Source organism: Amphiprion ocellaris, chromosome 6 (genome assembly GCF_022539595.1).
Source record: "Amphiprion ocellaris isolate individual 3 ecotype Okinawa chromosome 6, ASM2253959v1, whole genome shotgun sequence".
NCBI classification, from domain to species: Eukaryota; Metazoa; Chordata; class Actinopteri; family Pomacentridae; genus Amphiprion; species Amphiprion ocellaris.
In genome coordinates, this window is record NC_072771.1 from 37,835,156 (window position 1) to 37,854,224 (window position 19,069).

The window sequence follows — 19,069 nt, forward strand, 5'->3', positions numbered from 1 at the left end:
GGAGTTATTTTTTCTAGAAATACTGAACCTTTAAAATTTTCACTGAAAACAAGCAAACGTGACGCCCTGTGATGTTAGTAGATTTCAGTCAGACTGTGTGACTGTCATGATAGCTGTTAAATTCTTGAAATGACAGCAAACAGGCTAATTTTAAGCAATCTAGTTAAGCCCAGCTAATGCCAAAGAAGCCTGTAAATAGATGTGTCCTGGATTAAAAATAATTTAAATAAAAATGAAGTTGCTCATGAAGACAAGGAAAGTAATATTTAATTGAATTCGGTCGGTGGCTCTCCTTTTAAAAATAGTAATTTTTACGAAAAACAAGACTGAATTTTTTAATCCGTATATAGGGCACTTGGTTAAGTCATCAGTTATGGCTTGGAAATGCATCCAAAATCATATATCAACAGATAATTCTGTTGCATATTAAGTTTTTTTTTTTAATTTGAAGTGCATTTTGTTAGCGACCTATTTTAGAAACTAAAACTTCTGCTTGTTATAAAAACTAAAGGACTCCTAATGTTTCTTCCATCACTTTTTACTACTATGTGAGGAGGGATTTGCCACTAATAAAAAGAAATACAGTCGCAATTCTCTACACCTTTTAGTGGGATTATGTTCAACCTGTCAAAGCTTCTGACCCAACCAGTTAAAACACCATTAGGACCTCTTTCCTCCGCTACGACCCATTAAACTAATTACGCTAATGGTAGCTGCTGTACGCCATTAGCTGCACACATTTGTCACTTTTATGTCTGCTGCAGCTGCTTCCCAGTATTGTGGCTCCCTGGCTATGCCAGTACAATGAGTGGACAGCCAGACGCAGTGGGTCAGTGGTTCTCCGGCCTCCACTGGAGAGTCGTGGGAGGTCCAGAGACCCTGGTTCTGTTTTTGGACACATAATCACAAACAGGACGTCCCTGCAAACCAGTCACACAGCGCCACTTCCTCCCTTTGTTTACAACGAGGGTCGAATTAAACTCCCAGAGACAAAGTTGCACCAATGTTTGCTGCTTCAGCTGCATTTTGCCCTCATTGCTGTTTGTTTCTGGTTCTCAGCCTGATTGCTTGTGACACTACATCTAGTTTCCTGGTTTTTTCTTTACTCGGTCGTCTTGTTTCATCCAGCAATGCCACATAGACAGTGATGTTTTTATGTCAGTAGTTTATGATTAAAGTAAGAAAAGAAACTCAGATACCAAAAAACTCCACTCATCCTTTGTCTTAGACCTATTTTGAACATTTTTAACTCTTCAAATAGAAAACTTGACTGTTTTATTTTTATACGTCATCAAAGGTAAAACAAATTAAGTAACAGATAAACAATCTCAACATTTAGAGTAGTTTGTTAAAAGCGCAAACCATTCATGAATTTGATGACAATTCAAAATGGCAGCTTTTAAAGTTAATAAACTTGAGTGTTTTTTGGATGCAAGGTGTTGCGATACTTCCCATGATTCCTTTGAAAGGTGAGCGACTCAGTAGCGTCCTAATAGATGACTGACAGGTGCTCTTTAACAGGTAATCATTATAGCCCCTCCTACAGCCACTGTCTGCACAAGACTGGACAAACTCTTTGGCTCTTTGGTCCCAGATTTCAAATCAGACCAACATCGAAATTTTAGCTCATTTTATGAAAATAGTTCACTAAAATATGTCTCTGAAAAGATTTGAGGTGAGAAATAACCTTCATTTTAGATCAACAGTGGCTATTCTAGAAGTTTTTTGGGAGTTTCCAGAAGTTACTCTACTCACCTCTGATTTCACCCCTGTAAAGCTAAAATGCAGTCTCAGTGATGATTTAAGTGAAGCATAATTCCATTTTGACATTAATTCACTTTCTTACGTAAGACATTGTAGAAAAGTTGTCCAATCTGAAGGAGCCACAAATTCAATATAAGGAGATAGACAGGAAGAATAGAGATATAAACTAGTGACTGGATTTTCACAGCAGACAAGAGTTTATTAGTCTTCATTTTCTGTCATTGTTGGCTTTTGTCTTCACTGGCTTCTTTTTAGGCTTAGGCAACAAAACTATGTGGCTAGGTTTATGGAAAGATTGCGCTTTGGTACATAATCGGTTGAGTTAGGCACCAAAATTACTTGGTTGGGTTTAAGAAGAAAATCGAGGTCTGGGCTGCAATACGACTCTTTCTCTACATGTTTGAGGCTTCCAATCCACTTAATGGTCCCTACCCATCTGGTTGGTTTAAGAGGAGTGACAGTAAAACAATAAAATAAACAGGAAATATGCAATGATTAGCAACAAATGTATGGTACTTCACAAACAAACCGACAGAAAATACATTTTCCTTAGAAAGGAGTTGAGAATAAGTTAGTTGCGTTGGAACGTAGTTTTTTTCTGAGGGGTGGCCAATGTGATGTCCTTTTTCTAGGAGCACATTGTGAAGCTACCAGAATAGATTACGCAGGTTCTTACATAATCAGTGAATAGGAAGCTCTGAAATGACGGCTCCTGTGGACCATTACGTCTTTATTATGCTGCCCTGCAGGTGTGTACATGGACAACTGTGGACTCTGTACCAAATATATCTACGTCGTCTACATATTCCATTTGTGCACACGACTGCTTTTGTAGCATAGTTGCCATTTTAAATCATCCCATTTTGTGTCACCAGGAATTGCAATTGGACTCTTACGCTGTATAATTAGACTGGATACAGAATGTGGATGTAAACCTGCCACTAGCCGCTCATTTCAGGCGGCTTTGTCGTTTCCTTTCATGTTACAGTTCCGTTCGCTATGGGGAAAAAACAACAACAACCCACCACAATTCAAATTTGTAAGTAATTTCTACATTTTGCAGAGAATACAGGGCACGCATTAAGTTTGCCCCACTAGCTGCTAATAGATCATCTATTTCAGTCACAGTGCTTGCCACTATTTTGAAGGAACACTGAAGATGCAACTTTCGTTTAACCCCGTCCATGACGAATGTGATTGGCTTAAAGAAATATGAACATTCCAGAGTGTTTTCCCCCCATAACAGCAAAGCCAGACCAATTATTTCTATAGAATGGCTAAAAATAATGTACACTGCCATTCTAAAGTTGGAGGTCACTTAGAAATGTCCTTATTTTTGAAAGAAACGCATTTTTTTCAATGAAGATAACGTTAAATTAATTACAAATCCAGTCTAGACATTGTTAATGTAGTAAATGATTATTCTAGCTGGAAACGGCTGATTTGTAATGGAATATCTCCATAGAGGTACAGAGGAACATTTCCAGCAACCATCACTCCTGTGTTCTAATGCTACATTGTGTTAGCTAATGGTGTTGAAAGGCTCATTGATGATTAGAAAACCCTTGTGCAGTTATGTTAGCACATGGATAAAAGTGGGAGTTTTACTGGAAAACATGGGATTTTCTGGCTGACCCCAAACTTTTGAATGGCAGTGTATGTATAGAAATTTAAAGATGCAAAAAATGCAAGTTTTCCTCCATTCTTTTTACTGTGAAATTAGTGCTGCCACTGCTGTAATACCATCACATGCAAATGTCCCCTCAAGGACAACTACAGCATCAGTCCCTAAAGACGCCACGTTTTCTAGCAGCGATAGACAGCACAGCTCTGGTCTATTGGGACCAACAGAGGAAGTTGGGTTGATGGTACGATAGAGTCACAAAGTCTCCACAGTGAATACCTCAACAATAAGTCAGGCTTTAATGAGGGAAATCAAACTCTAATCACCGCCATTCACTAAGCTCTAATTTTAACCTAATTGTTTTCTTACAGCGGATGAGATGAGGTGATATCACAGGTTTAGATAAAATGCTGTCTGGTTCGCCCACTATTTTCTAATTCACAATGATAATAAATTGATTAGCTCTGGGATTTTCCTTTGTTTAGAGAGGAAATGTTCAAAAACATCCCTTGGCTCTTGGTCGGTTCATTTAAATAAGTACAAATAAATGATTTCAAAGAAGGACGAGTTATGGGCGATTTAATTTTTATTCATTTGATCTGACAAGTATTATTGCTTGTTTATGGATTGCGACCTTGTGTAATTTTACAAAAGTGGCCCCCAGGCAAAGCATTCATGGCCTGACAGTAACGATAACAGACTATTGTGTTTGGAGGCTTGTTGGACAACTCAAAAACTTTGCTTCTGCTCAAAGGGAGTCTTTGGATTTGTTGAGTTTCTCTCTTTAATACAGTATTGCTGGTGATTAAAATTTCTTCTCCACAGTGAAACTAACTTTGATTGGATGCTGATCCTTGAGGTCAACATGTTTAAAAGTGCTCCATCAGCTGCTTTGTGCAACATTTTCCTTGCAGATTGAGTGTAACAGACTTTATTGCTTATTTCGTATTGAACTGTGGAGTTATAAGTGGAGACAAAGACTGTAGTTAAATGATATACTGCTTTTCTGGGTGCAGTAGTTTGCATTTGTCACTACAGAATGAGACACAACTCTTGCAAGCAGCTGCCACTCTGCAGATTTCCCTCTCAAAGGAATGCATTTATCTTGTTGTGGCTTAAGACGCAGTGTGACACACCTTCGAGCCGGCGTTCCCAGGCAGAGAACACCACTCCTTTGTTCCTTAAACATTTGATAATTACCGCAGAGAGAGCTCTCACTCCCTGTGAATACCTCCCCAAGTTACCTTCATGTGCTGAGAAAAAAACATTCCACTGTTTGTGTGAAGTCTCAGAAAGAAAGAAAAAAAAAAGGCTATTTTTGTACAAAGATGTAGATGAATGGAAAAAGTAATATCAGAGGCTGTGTTTGGAGGACGCACCAGCTTCTCAAGGGGATTATGTGTTACTTTAAATGTTAGCTTCCCAACATTAGTGCAGCCAGGAAAAAAAAAGGCTCTGTTGGCGTGAGTTTGGGAACTGTGTGGCCTTTCCCTTATTAGGATTTCCCAAGAGAGTGCAATTCCACTTCTTCCCACTTCTTCTATGTTTCATAGTCGGTGTTATAATCCGTTTTACCTTTTGTTTCTGCCTCTGCCATCTTGATGTCATTCCTTCTTCTCCCTCTCCTCTCCTTTCTACTTTTGTATTCCGGCTTCCTGCCAGCAGTTCTTCACTCCCACATGCCCAGCAGTTGTGCCATGTGTCACAGATCCAGACCTCTTTAAGTCCCAAAGGTGATTTTTACCAACTTCAAACCACTTTTCCCTCGCAAATGAAAAACAAAACTTCCAGTGAAATATAAAAATAAATTGCAGATGCAATTAGATACAATTCTCATGCAATGAAAAGCCTGTTTTGTTGCCTAAAAAATCCCCTTTAACTCATATGTACGCCCTTTAAAATAGATAATCTTGACTAATGGCATTGTGGTTTTGGGAATTTGCCAGAAAAAGATCCCAGAAGTCATCTGCCACACAAAAACACATTGAGTGATGCCAAAGCTTGATGTCACCGAAGGGCACCATATTCTCCAACGTTGAATATCTTCCTGCACAACGAGGGCCGCCACCTAACATTAGAATTAGGTGCGTCACCTTTTCCCAGTCGCAGCCCGTTTTTGCTCCGGTCTTGGCATTCCCGCTCTTCTTTTCAGGCATTAACAGAACCCAGCCCCTCCGCTGCACACATTTCTGAGACATTAGACCGAGAAAAGGAAATGGAGCAAAGAGAGGTGAAAGTAAAACATGAGCCTCCGGTGAAACCTGTCTGCCTGGAAGACAGGGTGTGGTTCAGTGCTGCAACTCCAGGACAAATGTGGTGTGAAAGCAACAGCCTCCCGTTGAAATCCATGTCTTTTTCAAAGTTTTAAGGTGTTTTTACAGTTGTCAGAACAAGACAATGTATGTATTATTTGCTTGTCTGCAGAAAAAGCGACTCACATTGTGCATATAGTTTATAGTATGTATCTTTAGTACTAAAACTGGTTTGTAATATCAGTTTAGCTCCACACAGAGACTTCACCAGCAGAAAGAGAGACATTTTTAGGAGATTAAATGTTGTTACCACAAATACCACATGTCCAAAGCTGTTTCATCCTTAGATAAATGAGTAACATCCACATCAGCTGCAGTACTGTCTGATTTATCTAAGAAGTCTGACTATGAAGTTCAGTTTTTCCTCATTTTCTCTAACTTGCTTCATGTCATCTTCCCTCAGCACCTGCCATCGATAGTCTATGGTGATATCTGCTCTCCTCTGATGCAGCAGTGATGAGAGAGGCCAAAGTATCACCGTGCAGCTGGGACAGACTGGCTCCGTGACCCCATGGGATTGTGGGTAAATATCTGCAGCTCAGTCATGGGAATGAAATAGTTGCATGTCAAGTTTGTGAGCCGGGGTTACTGATATGGACTTAACCGGTGGAAGGTCACCGCTCAGGCTGAGGGGGACTTTCTGTCCGACCCTCATTAGGGACTCTGCAACTATTTCCTCCCCTTTTTCTGTCTCTATAAAACACGGACAAATTCACTCTTTGTATTCTTTCCACTCTTTTTCCCACTGTATGTCTTCATAAGGAAAACATTTTCCTGAAAATAACTGTTTACACGAGACTTTGATGCTCTCCGGGTTTATTATTGTAAGATTTAATGTCTCCTCGGTTCCTCAAAGTTTGGGCAACACAACAGCAAGCAGCGGTGATGTGTGTTAGTGGGCCTGCTGCTTGTTTGTGAGCGTAATAACATAATTGTGGTTTGTGTGAGAGAAGGAAGGGTGAGGATTAGTGCTTCTCTGTAACGTCTGAGTGTGGGAGCTCGTGACACAGCGCCACACAAAGAGCGAGGAAACCAGGAGTCGAGTGGGACAATGAAGCACCTGAGGGGCTTCAGGTTCACACTGAGGAGGAGGATGTGGCAGGACAGAACAAATTCACACACCTCTCATTTACCGTATATACAACAATAAGACCTCACCTCTTAGATGAGAGAAGGCCGCCTTTGTTGTAGTTTTTTTTATTGCGGCCATCAAAAATTCTGGTTTCTGATTACTTGGAGAGTGTAGATTAAAGTCACTGATTTAACCACTAAAACCTCTTCTAGTGGACCAACATTTACATATTTACACTGAAAACAGTTGAATTGTTGGACAACCTTAAATGAATTGCTTCATTGGCAGCATGCAATTGGGTTAAAGTTATTCAAATTAGGTTAACAAGTCATATTAAAAGCCACTTTTCAAGTTATATGCACACAAATCACGCAATTCTATGAAGTTTCCAATTTTCCCAACTGAAGTATTTGCTTTACCCAAACATTAAATGTAAAACCTGACTTTGTCATTGGTCTTGCTGGTCTTTCCTTTTCTTTACTTTCTAATCTGACTTCAAAAAAATTGAGTTCCAGTAGTAAAATCTGAAGAAATGCGAACGTCATGACAATCAGACGCACAATACTAAAGGAGCAGTAAGCCTAAAATCAGTAAAAAATTAGAATACCAGCATAAACCAAGCTAGTGGGGAATGTTCCCACAATGTTGACCAGTATTACCTGGAAGTTCTAACATTATTATAAAGTTTAAATCTGGTTGATCGATGTCCCAACACTCATTAATGGTCGTGAGTTCTGGGTAGGGCCTCAAGGAATGAATATGCAGATATAGAATGTCCCCCTGACTTAGAGATAGGGTGAAGAGCTTGGACATCTAAAGAGACCAGTTAAGGTAGTTTGACCAGCTGATTAGGATGCCTCTGAGGTACTTTCCTACAGAGGTTTTCTGGACACATCTAACTAGAGGAAGCTCCAGACCAAGAAGAAGACCTAGAACTCACTGGAGAGATTAAATGAGGGTACTTCAAAAAGTAGGTATCTATCACCTTATTCTTGCTTTATTTGTCAACATAACCTCCTTTACTTCAATGCATTTGGTCCACGGATGTTCAAGGTCACATCTTGAACCTCCAGATTCTCCTCAACAGCAAGCATGACATCAGCATCGCTTTGAAAATGGACACCACATAAGTAGGAATTCAGTTTGGGAAACTGAAAGAAGTCAGACGTTGCAGGTCGAGTCAGTAAGGTTCATGGAGTAACAGTTCAAAGCCACTTTTGGCTGCTTCTGTCTCCTGATGCTGTGTGGACGGACTCATTGTCCTGGAGCAACAACACACCAGCTCCAAGCAACTTCAAACATGTGAGTTTTTGTGAACAGCGATACAAGGCTTTATAGTTTAGTTATGCCTCATAATGGGAGTTACACCCCTTTGTTTCCAGGTGAGACTGAGAACTTCTGGCCTGGGAACGCCGTGGGATCCAACAGGAGGTGTTGGGAAACATCATAGAGAGGAACGTCTGGAATGTCCTGCATAGTCTGCCTCCACCACAACCTGACCCCAGATAAGTGTAACAAAATGGATGGACATACGAATATATATTATGTTGGCTAGCAGCCATGGTATATGTGGGATAATACCTTGGAATCCTTCATCCATCCATCTTTGTAGTGGCAGATGACACTAAGAGTGCCTCCTTAACTGCATCAGAAGTAAGAGTCAGTGGTCTGTTGAACGTCAGCTGTCTTGAAGAAAGTCCTGTGTTTAATTTCACCCTCATTATTACAGTGAGGGTTGGGTAAGTAACTTAAAAAATGGCCATCAGTTGCTCAGTACTTATTATTTTCCTGATTACTCATCAGCATTATAGTATTTCTGCTTTACTTTTGTTACTTGCTCTTGTCAGGGAACTCCTTCATCCACACCCACTCTGCACATCCTGTATTCTATACATGCGGAATTAGCATTTAATCATATAACTGATATATTTTATATAACATGTGATGTGGAAACAGTAACATGAAAACTTTATTTCAACAGCAGGCCAGTAAGTCTCACTGCATTGATCATAACTGCTTGATTTTTGTGACAATGGCTAATAAGCAGCAACAGCATGTACCAACATGGAGCATGTACAGAATCACCAACTGTGTGCTGTTTTTTCCCAGCTGTACGTATACATTCAGAGGAAGTAAATGTTGTGTTTTCCACAATTTAGCTCCTTGTTTGCAAGCTTTCGGTTGCCAGTCTCACCTATAGGTCTGCAGGATCAAAGACATCTCTGACTTTTGTTCAGAATTCCCCTTTCACTTCAAAAAAAAATGACATAAATTACAACCCCGGTAAGTGTTTGCTTATATATCTAATCCTGCTCTTAAAGGAAAACAGCTATTTGAGACTCCCAGGCAGTTCACAGGATACTCGAGTATCCCCTTTTGTCTAAACAGAGATAAAAACAGCAGTGTGCTCATATAGACCTGTACGTCTCCGGCTGGCTCTCATGACAAGACAACTTTACAAAGGTGGGAAATTTATTTTCCAGCTGGGCGACATAATTGAGTGGCATTAAGACTTAAACTGCAGCTGTGAGAAAGTTCTGGAGAAAAAAGTTTATTACACCCTTTGACTGCTATTAGCTGTAAATTGCTTATCACTTTCATCTAAACAAGGACTACTGAAAAGGCTAAACAATACATCATTGTAGAGGTGTGAGTATTTTCCCAACACCGAGTCACACTGAACTTTCCCATCCTTCACTTCTTCAATTTTGAAAAGTTTCCTTTGTTTTTGAATTTAAACACATCAGTAATTATTACCTGAAATGAAAGAGGCAAGAATGGAGGCAAAAAGACGGAAAAAGAAGGATTGTAATTCCTAATTCTATGGCAGGTGCATGAAACATTTCAGGAGTCTTTTTAGGGGCCAAAACTCACTTTATCAAACATGTTGGCAGCTCCTTATTCTTTGAATAGATATTAAAATACCCACATTACACAACATAATGTTCTCCAGAACTCTCTTTGAAAGAGTTAAGAACTTCTTGTTAAACTGGGGTCAAATTCAAAGTTCAAGTGCTCCTTATAATGTCTCACATTGAAGGAAACTTACATACACTGGAAAAAAATGCCCCACTCAAAACAAGTGAAAAAATGTATTTCAAGGAACTTTTACCTTGAAATAAGTGAAAAAATCTGCCAATAGAACAAGTGAAAAATGGCTTGGTAAGATTTCTTGAAATAAGATATGATATTTAGAATACTGAGATCTCAAAATTAGCTGAGAAACTTATTTTAAGTTCTATTTTACCAGGATTGTCAAGCTTAGGTGTCTTCAAATAAGCCAGACATGCTAAAAAAGAAGAAGCAGTTTTTCACTCAAAAATAGATTTTTGCATTCATGTAACCTCTTAATTTGAGCTGTATTAACCCTCCTGCTGTCTTCATTTACGGAAATCAAAAAATATTGTTTTTATTGTTTTTATTGTATAAAATCCAAAAAATCTGCAAAAAAATTCCCCAAATTTCTGAAAATTTGCAAAACTTTCAGGAAGAAAATTCCAATAACTCCTTAAAATTTTCCCTTAGAAGTTTTATTTTCAAGAAATCCCCCAAATTTGGCAAGAAAATTCTTAAAAATAAAATAAAGTAATAAAAAAATAAAAAAATCCTAAAAATATCTAAAGTGATTCCCATATATATCAGTAAAACTTTTAATATTTTCTTTAAGAACATTCACAAAAAATAAACCAAAATCCAGTGAATTTCGCTGGATTTTGGTTGATTTTTATGTGAATAATCTTAAGAAACATTTTTAACATTTCTTTTTTCCCACCAAAAAATGTTCAAAGATTTCCCAAAATGTTGAAAATGTGGACATCAGAAGTTTCACTGTGGAAATGTATATTTTTTCCACATTTTCAAACTTTAAAATGTCGCAATTTTGACCTGCAGGACGACACAAAGGTTAAACTTATTTAGAGTTTTCTTGTAAAATTCAACTCAAAACAAGATAATTTCAAGATTGTTTGACTTTACAAGATTTTAAGATGCATTGTCTTAAAACAAGTCCCTCCATTTGCTGAAATGTCTCTTGTTAAGTGAATTTATATTAAATCAAATTGGATGAGAGATTTTGACTAAAAATAAGACAAATAGACTTGGTATTAGTGCACCCAACCAAGTGTGCATTAGTCTGCTTTCCATAAACAAAGAAATATTTATTAAAATATTCAAACGTACAGCACCTGTGTGGCATCAAGAACATATTTTGACGTTATGAACTTTGTTTTACATTTTTGATCTTAGGTTAACTGCAAACTAATTAGTTCTCCAATGACTAACTGCTAACTAAAGTCATGCAACTAACTTACCCATACACTATTGAAACTCAGCACAACAGTAAATGTCATGCTATGAAAAGACAAAAAACAGATTTCAAATGCAAAGGAGAGCATTGACTCTTTTTGAGTTACTGAACTCAAAAAGAGTCATTAATGCTGGGAGTTTGAAACAGATGTCTAGAAATAAGCCTTTTAATTTTTGTCTAAAATAAAATAGTGTAACTTTCAACTGCATACAAGTAAAAGCATCATTATTCATTATCATTATCATAATCATTATTTTCATTACTTTCAAATCAGATGTATAATGAAAAGGAAAACTGATGGAGAGAAATAATTATGATGTACATCTTTCATGGTGAAAAACAACTCCAAAGTTCTGTGCTATCTATCTATCAATCATGAAAACAAGCAGTGACGTTTTCTCTGGAGAGCATAATTTCCCTCTAGTATGTCTATATTAAATAACATGAAAACATATGGCCTCAAGTCCCCGAGCTGATGCGGCTGAGTTCACATCACTGTGTAACATCTGCAGAAAGCTGGAGGTGGAAATCAGATGTCTGGAGTGGGCTGCAGAGCAGGAAGTGGCCTGTTATTCCCAGCACAGATTTGTGATCCATACAGCACAATACAGCAGAGCCAAGGTCAGGTTAGGACATTCCATCCACAATACAGTAAAAAACAAAAGAGCAAAATCACTTAAATGTCAGATGATTACAAATTAGACCACCTTTACCCTCCTGTTGTCTTCATTTACAGGCACCAAAAATATAGTTTCATTGTCTGAAAAAAATCCAAAAAATCTGCTAAAAAAATCCCCAAATTTCTGACACTTTGCAAAACCTTCAGGAAGAAAATTCCAATAATTCCTTAAAAGTTTCTCTTAAAAGTTTTATTTAAAAAATAATAAATCCCCCAAATTTGGCAAGAAAATTATTGTAAATATTTTCAAAAATGAATAAAAATCTTCCAAACAATGAGTAAAAATATCTAAAATGATTACATATATATAAGTAAAACTTCTAATATTTTCTTAAGAACACTCACAAAAAAATAAATTTTGTGAGTGTTCTTAAGAAACATTTCTTTTAACATTTTTTTCCCCCACGAACAATTTGCTAAAAATGTTGAAAATGTGGACATCGGAAGTTTCACTGTGAAAATATATTTTTTCCCACATTTTCAAAAATTTTAAACAAGTCAGTTTGACCTGCAGGACGACACGATGGTTAAAGGTCAAGCACAAGTCATGCATTCATTGCACATTAAATGGTTTTTATTATCAATATTGTAACACTCATATGTAATATCAATTTCAGTGTTCAGTAGTACCTTAACAAAATAAATCCTAACAGCATCCAAGAAAATTTTAACTCTTGCTTGCTTTTTGACACAAAATTGTGAGTTTAAACTTCGCTAATGAATGCTGGCAGCACATTTTTGGTCAAATGAGACCAAGATAAATGAGTTGGGCCCAGATTGGATCCAGCATGTTTGGCACTGACCTAGCTGGGACAGCCACAGTGAATGCAAAAATGTAAACAAAGCCTTTATTGATCGATCGACTTAGGTCACGCAAAAGGCCAATGTTTGTCGGTGTTTCCCCCTGTTCAGAGCATTCTATTATATCTAATTTCAGTTGCATGGAGATGGCTTTCCTTTGCTACGAAGCACTGCCATCAGAAGAGTCTGACTTACGCTGGGAGCCATAATGAAGAGCAAAAAGTTAGTGAATGCAGCACAATCCAAGGTGGTGGACAACCAGAGAATAGAAACAAAGCTGTCTCATAGCGCGATAATGTATTTGTTCGCTCTGCAACTAGTTTCATGTAACCAGTTCCGACGTAATGACAAAACGCCGTAGGTTGAGGACGTCGTAAACCGAGGACCTCCTGTATTGACATTTGTTGCACTGAGTTCCTCCTGACAGACCCTGTATTTTCAATTTAGTGGATCTAAATGTTTACATGATAGCAAATATTCTGCTTTTCCACATAGAAACAATGGAATTATTGAGAGGTGATCTAATTTTTAATCATCTGACATTTAAGTGATATTGCACTCATTTCTTTATATTCAAAAACACTCCTAGGTGTTCTTAAAGCCAGCAATTTTACACATTTGAGGACATTTCTATTAGTTCTACATCTTTAAATAACAGAAACTGTAGTGGAAAGTTATTAAGTAGTGTGAAATTCAAAGTGCTTTCTTCCCTAGTTCAGGTCCAGGAAAAGGCGATGGTGAGATTCACACCTACAGCCGCCTCACAAACTCTTATCAAGCCTTTCATCAGTTTCCCACACTGCGTCCGCCGCACATGACGTTGTGTTTGTGACTGTTGTTTGTAAACGCTGACGCTGAGCGATGGAGAGTTTTTTGCAGCGTTCTGCATAAGGTCAGGAATCCTGGTTCCTCAGGTACCCTTGTGGACTTAATTCATCTGACACGTGTCATCCTGTTTCATCCCAGCTGACGGTTTGTTTCCCCTTTTCCATTCCTGCTGCACAAAAGGAAAAAGGCCTGAGGGTTACTGGCTATTGTTTACCAACCAACCCCGTATCTTTTTGCACACAATCGTTGGTGAGATTTTTGTTCTCCGAGCAGGAAAAAAAATTCCTTCTGGAGCCTGGGAAAAACTCCCGAATGAGGAAATAATATTGATGTTTGTGTTCACACGGCAGTTGCACAGGTTTGGCTTTCACTGTGTTTTGAGTCAAACTGCTCTCCTCCAGAAATACATTTGCATTTTTCTGTGATGCGTAAACAACAAACCGATATTTAAAAAGAAAGAAAGATCATATTGCTCCTGGTTGATGGTGACATGAAGAAGAGACAGTTGATGATTCATGGAGCAGCTGGTGTCATTTTGCATGAAGATGTTTATCTTTTAAACTGCTAATAGAACCAGAACCATCAGATAGAGAGTTTTGCACGACAGTACTTAAAAAAAAAAGTTGAGATGTGTAAATATTTTTGGTTGTTTGTGCAGCAATAGGACAAAAAGAAGCTCCACTTTTCCAGATCACTTCCAATTTACAGTAAGTCAGCCTCATAACTGCAGGCAAACAAACTCCTAAACAAAGAGGCTATTTTTACTCTCTGTCTGTCCATTCAGAGCCACTGAGCTGAAGCTGGAATGTCCAACAGGAACACATCGTCCTGTCAGCGCTGACAGTTCAAGTGGTGATTACTGCTGAAGGCTCAAATCCCTGTTTTGGTCCATTTAACCTGAATGAATGCAGCTGTGCCTTAAATTAGACTTATTGGTTCTACCATCTATTGGATTACTTTGATTTTCACGTATGAACATTAGCATTATCACCCCTTTTGATCTGGATTTAATTATGTGATGGTGTGGTAAATGTGCTAAATGTATAAAATCCATCCAGTCAGACCATTCTATGCTGCAGAATAGTCTGATTTCTGTGTCTATGGTAGAAATCTGGTGCCTTTGTTCAGATAATCTCTCCAGGAGGACGTGGATAACGATGCATTGAGTCATTCAGATGAAAAGTGACAAAGCTAAATGTAGATCAGAGAGAAGAATTTCAGTTAAACTGGGTTTTTTAAGCTCTACTTTTGGAAATATAAGGCTTGCACTTTGCTGGACACTCAATCACACAAAAGTTACTCACTAATTGTGTCTTTTTGCTGTCTGGAGCAGAGAGTTTTACAGAAAACCACAGCACATTGCTGCTAAAAACTACACTATGTGAACTATAACTTAAAAGAGTGGGAGTGACAGTTAAACCAGGTGCTGAAAGGGACTATAAATCTGAGAAAAACTAAGAGGCACCTCTACAAACTGTCCTTTTCATGTCGTTGTCACATTGTTTTTCACATTTGTCATTTACTAGACATTGTCATTACAACAACAGACATCAATAAGGGTGGTTTGAAATAATGTTTAGATGGTTGGTGTCAAAGGAACGTCCACATCCGGGACTCAAACTGTCCCAGCAGAACATAACGTGATGAGATAATCACTGTTATGCACATCACGGTCTTAAAGTTGTGGCTGATTGTTGCAGCTTTGGAGTGTAAAGGACGGCTAACAAGTCAAAACTTTTGAAAGCGTTTCTTGCTTCATGCTGCCTTTTTTTCACCACATATAAACTCTTTTTAAATAAGACAGAAAAATTAGTTCAAACAACTTAATTTTTAAAAAATTTTACCAAGCTAAAACCTTGCGTTCATATTTATGGGTATTGAATAGCTACCACACAAAAAATAGTTTCAAATGATGTGAGAAAAGTAGTCTGAACAACTAAATGCTTCTGAGTAAAGACTTGTGTCTATCCTGGCAGTCATTAAGTAAAGTTTGACATAAAGCTAATAAACAGTTTGATGCACTTCATGGTCTTAAAGTTGGCTGATCAGTGTAGATCAGGAGTCACCAACCTTTCTGAACCTGAGCAACTTCAAGGGTACTGAGTAGTACGAAGGGCACCTTGTTTGATACAAACTTCCTCAATAGCAAACTTGCACCATCATCTTTAAACAATAATAATAATAATGAAAATAATATGTAAAAAGACTGTCTGATCACATTTATGTTAATTATTCCTTACAATAATTATTAACAACGATTTCCACAATGATGGTAGGAAACACACACACACACACGCGCGCACACGCACACACACACACACACACACACACACACACACACATATATGAAAATCTGTTCCAATATTTAAAAGTCAGAGGTATCCCATCTCTGAAACCTTTGTAAATATCTTTCTTGGCAGTTTTGTGTGAATCAGCATATTTGCAGTATTTTGTTCAAAATCACACCAGTTACATTTCTGTACACTGACTTAACTTTGATTGTAGTGATGAAGCTAATAATCAACTTTATGTACTTTATGGTCTTAAAGTTGTGTCTGATCAGTGTAGATTATAGTAGATTTTGTGTGACAGCTAACGAGTCAAGACTTTTGAAAGCACTTCCTGCTTTTGGCAGCCGTTTTTCATGTGGCAGTCAGCGTTGGTTTGTCTGTCTGTCTGACCGTGTACAACATTACTCAAAAACAGACTAACAGATTTAGATGAAATTTTCAGGGAAGGTCAGAAATGACACAAGGACCAACTGATTAGATTTTGGTCGTGATGCAGCTTATAGTCTGGATCCACGGATTTGTTAAAGATTTCTGTATCATTGTGAGATAGCAGCACGGCGTCACTGTAACTATGACAACAAGTGAACACTATGTCAGCTGCCTGCTGATGATCATGATTGTGATCCTGCTACAAATCCACCGTGATGGACTTATTGGAAGTTATCCATCAGAAATCATACAAGGAATGAGCAGCCTTGGAGTACTGCGTTCTGAGTTCTTTTCTAGTTTCACTTTTTATCGCCTTGCGAACATGAATTTTGCCTTCAAATGTTAGTCATTTCACCCCATAACAGTTCTGTTGTTTATTATCTCAGAAAACTGACATTTCATTGTGATTTTTGTGTGGTTGCCCTCTTCTATAAGCCCCAGTTTTCAGTCTCAAACAGAGGCCTAAGTGACTGAGAGGACGTCTGCAGGGTGAACCAGTCCTTGGCTCTGTCTCTATCTGGGAACAAAGCCTCTTACTGTGCACTCGTGGACAATGTTGAGAACAACGAGGCATCTGGCTCGGACACAGTCGAGCCGACGGTGACGAGGGCCACACAGGCTCTTGTCCTTTTCATCGCAATTATGTTCGGCCCTTCTTCCTAATTGCGGAGCGCCGGCTGGAGCGAGGGCAGGACGGTGGCGGTGCTTCGGACCGAGGGCTTTATTGAGCGGAGGGACGGAGGAGCGAAGGCAGGGTCACGGAGACGGTCGCTCATTAGAGACCCAACAGCTGCCAATCTCCCAGCTGCCTCTGCTCCACACTGGGATCACTGACTGGGAACATTCATTGCCCTGGTTTCTCTCTCTCTCTTACCACTTTCCCTCCAAGTCTCTCTTTCATCGTCTCTGTTTGGTTTGATGCCCCCCGTTGTCGTTTTTATCCCCGTTATCAATTTGCTTCGCCCTTCCTCCTGTGTGGGCAAAGAGCACGTGACCGAGATCAGCTCCTTCCTCCTTCCTGTAGCATCCATCAGCATGAAGCCCATCTGCTGCATGATGCCAATTAAAAATCCTGTTGGGGTTGAAGGCAGAGTCGATCAATTCTCAGCTCCCCGGTTGTTGTCGCTGATTCCCAGCAGGTTTGATAAGGCAGCATGGGAAATATAATGCTCAGCTGCTGTTTCTAGCATCAAAACCACAGGAAAGAACCTCACGTTAACAAGGTGTTGGATTCATTTTGCGACAAATGAGAGGTTTACTAGCTGGCTGTTGTGCGGCTCGTTGATTAAAGCCACAGATTCCCAGAGGACATTTGTGGTTAAGGAGGTTTTTAAGATTTTACGCTGCGGTCGGAACTTCGAACGTCTGAATAAAACCTCATCTCTTAGTAAGGCTTTAGTTACTGAGGCTTAATCCATTCAGGAAAAGCAAGTGTTACGAAGATGTGTTGAGCAAAATAGAACAAATTACACATAAACAGCGCAACAAATCCCCTCAAAACAACCATTTCTAGTCAGAGATGTAATTACAAGTGTAAGATAGTGAAATCTCACAGAGGAACAAGTGCCTCTAAGTCCATGTTGTGCTGCAGCTCATTCCAGTTCGAAGAAGCACCGGAAATCCATCTTTCCCAGTTCAGAGTCGTTCCAGGGACCTTTCCTGGGATCTGGTGTCATGTTATTAACTCTGAACCCGATGAGGAATGTCAAACATCTCAGCAGCTAATACAGCAGAGTCTCACAAATGAAGACACTGATATCTTCATAATCCACTGTACACAGGGTGGTGGAGCGTGTAAGAGGTTTTTGGGTGTTTTTAAATGAGAAACAGGCTCTTTTCTGTGTTTAAATCCATTTTTTAAATATGTGAGAAGTATGTTCCATGTAAGTTTTGTGGGACACCATGTTGTGTAACTATTGTTTATACCACTGGTCTGAGGTGTTGCTCGCTTTTAGGAAAAAAAGTGACATTATTTGTTTTCATTTGTTTTTTCAGCAGTATATATTGCACGATGTTTACCAGATGGCTTGAATAACTCTAAATGTAGTGGCTTTGTGGTGATTTTAGTCAATAAAATCCTTTCTGTAGCTGAAAAATGTTCCACTGTGTTTCTTTTTACAATCAAATCTTCCTTTTTCAGTGCTAATGTCATGTTTCTTGCTCATTTTTCTGTGTACGTTTGGAACCTGCATGTCTTATGTCTTATAAATAATGTTTAAAAAGAAACTCTCAGTGTCTATGAGAACCCTTAAATCAGAGTAAAATATGTTCCGTCAGATAAACTTCTCGGGTGGGTTAGTTTGAAATCTGTTTGGGTTTTCATTTTCTATCAAGACGACTTTGTAAAGTGTAAAAATGACAGAGAAGACATTAACTGCAAATTGTAAATTTGTAAAACTGTAAATTTAAAACAATTTCTCAACTTTGACAAGTTGTTTTGATCATGAAGTAAAATATTAGATTTTTCATTGTTCTTTTGTCATTTTGTGTCTCATTTTTGTAATATTTTGTCTTGTTTTTGTTGTTATTTGTCTGACTATTGTTGTTTGTCTCATGTTTTTGTCGTTTTGTTTCTCTTTTTGTCGTTTTGTGTTTCCTTTCTGTCTTGCTTGTGTTTTTGGTCTTATTTTTAGCATTTTGTGTTTTGCTTTGTTCATTGTTTTGTGCATCGTTTGTGTCGTTTTATATTTTTTTGTCTCGCTCGTGTTGTTTGTCTACTTTGTTGTCGTTTGTCCATTTAAATTTTTTTGTCTCTGTAACTTTTTTGTCTAATTTTCTGTCAAGTTTTATGTCGTTTGTCAAATTTTTTTGTTTCATTTTTGTAATATTTTGTCTTGTTTTTGTGTTTTTTTGTCTTTTTTTTGTCTGACCTTTGTTGTTTTTCTCAGGTTTTTGTCACTTTGTGACTTTTTTGTCTAATTTTTGTCGCTTTTTTGTTCTGTTATGTGTCATTTGTCTCAATT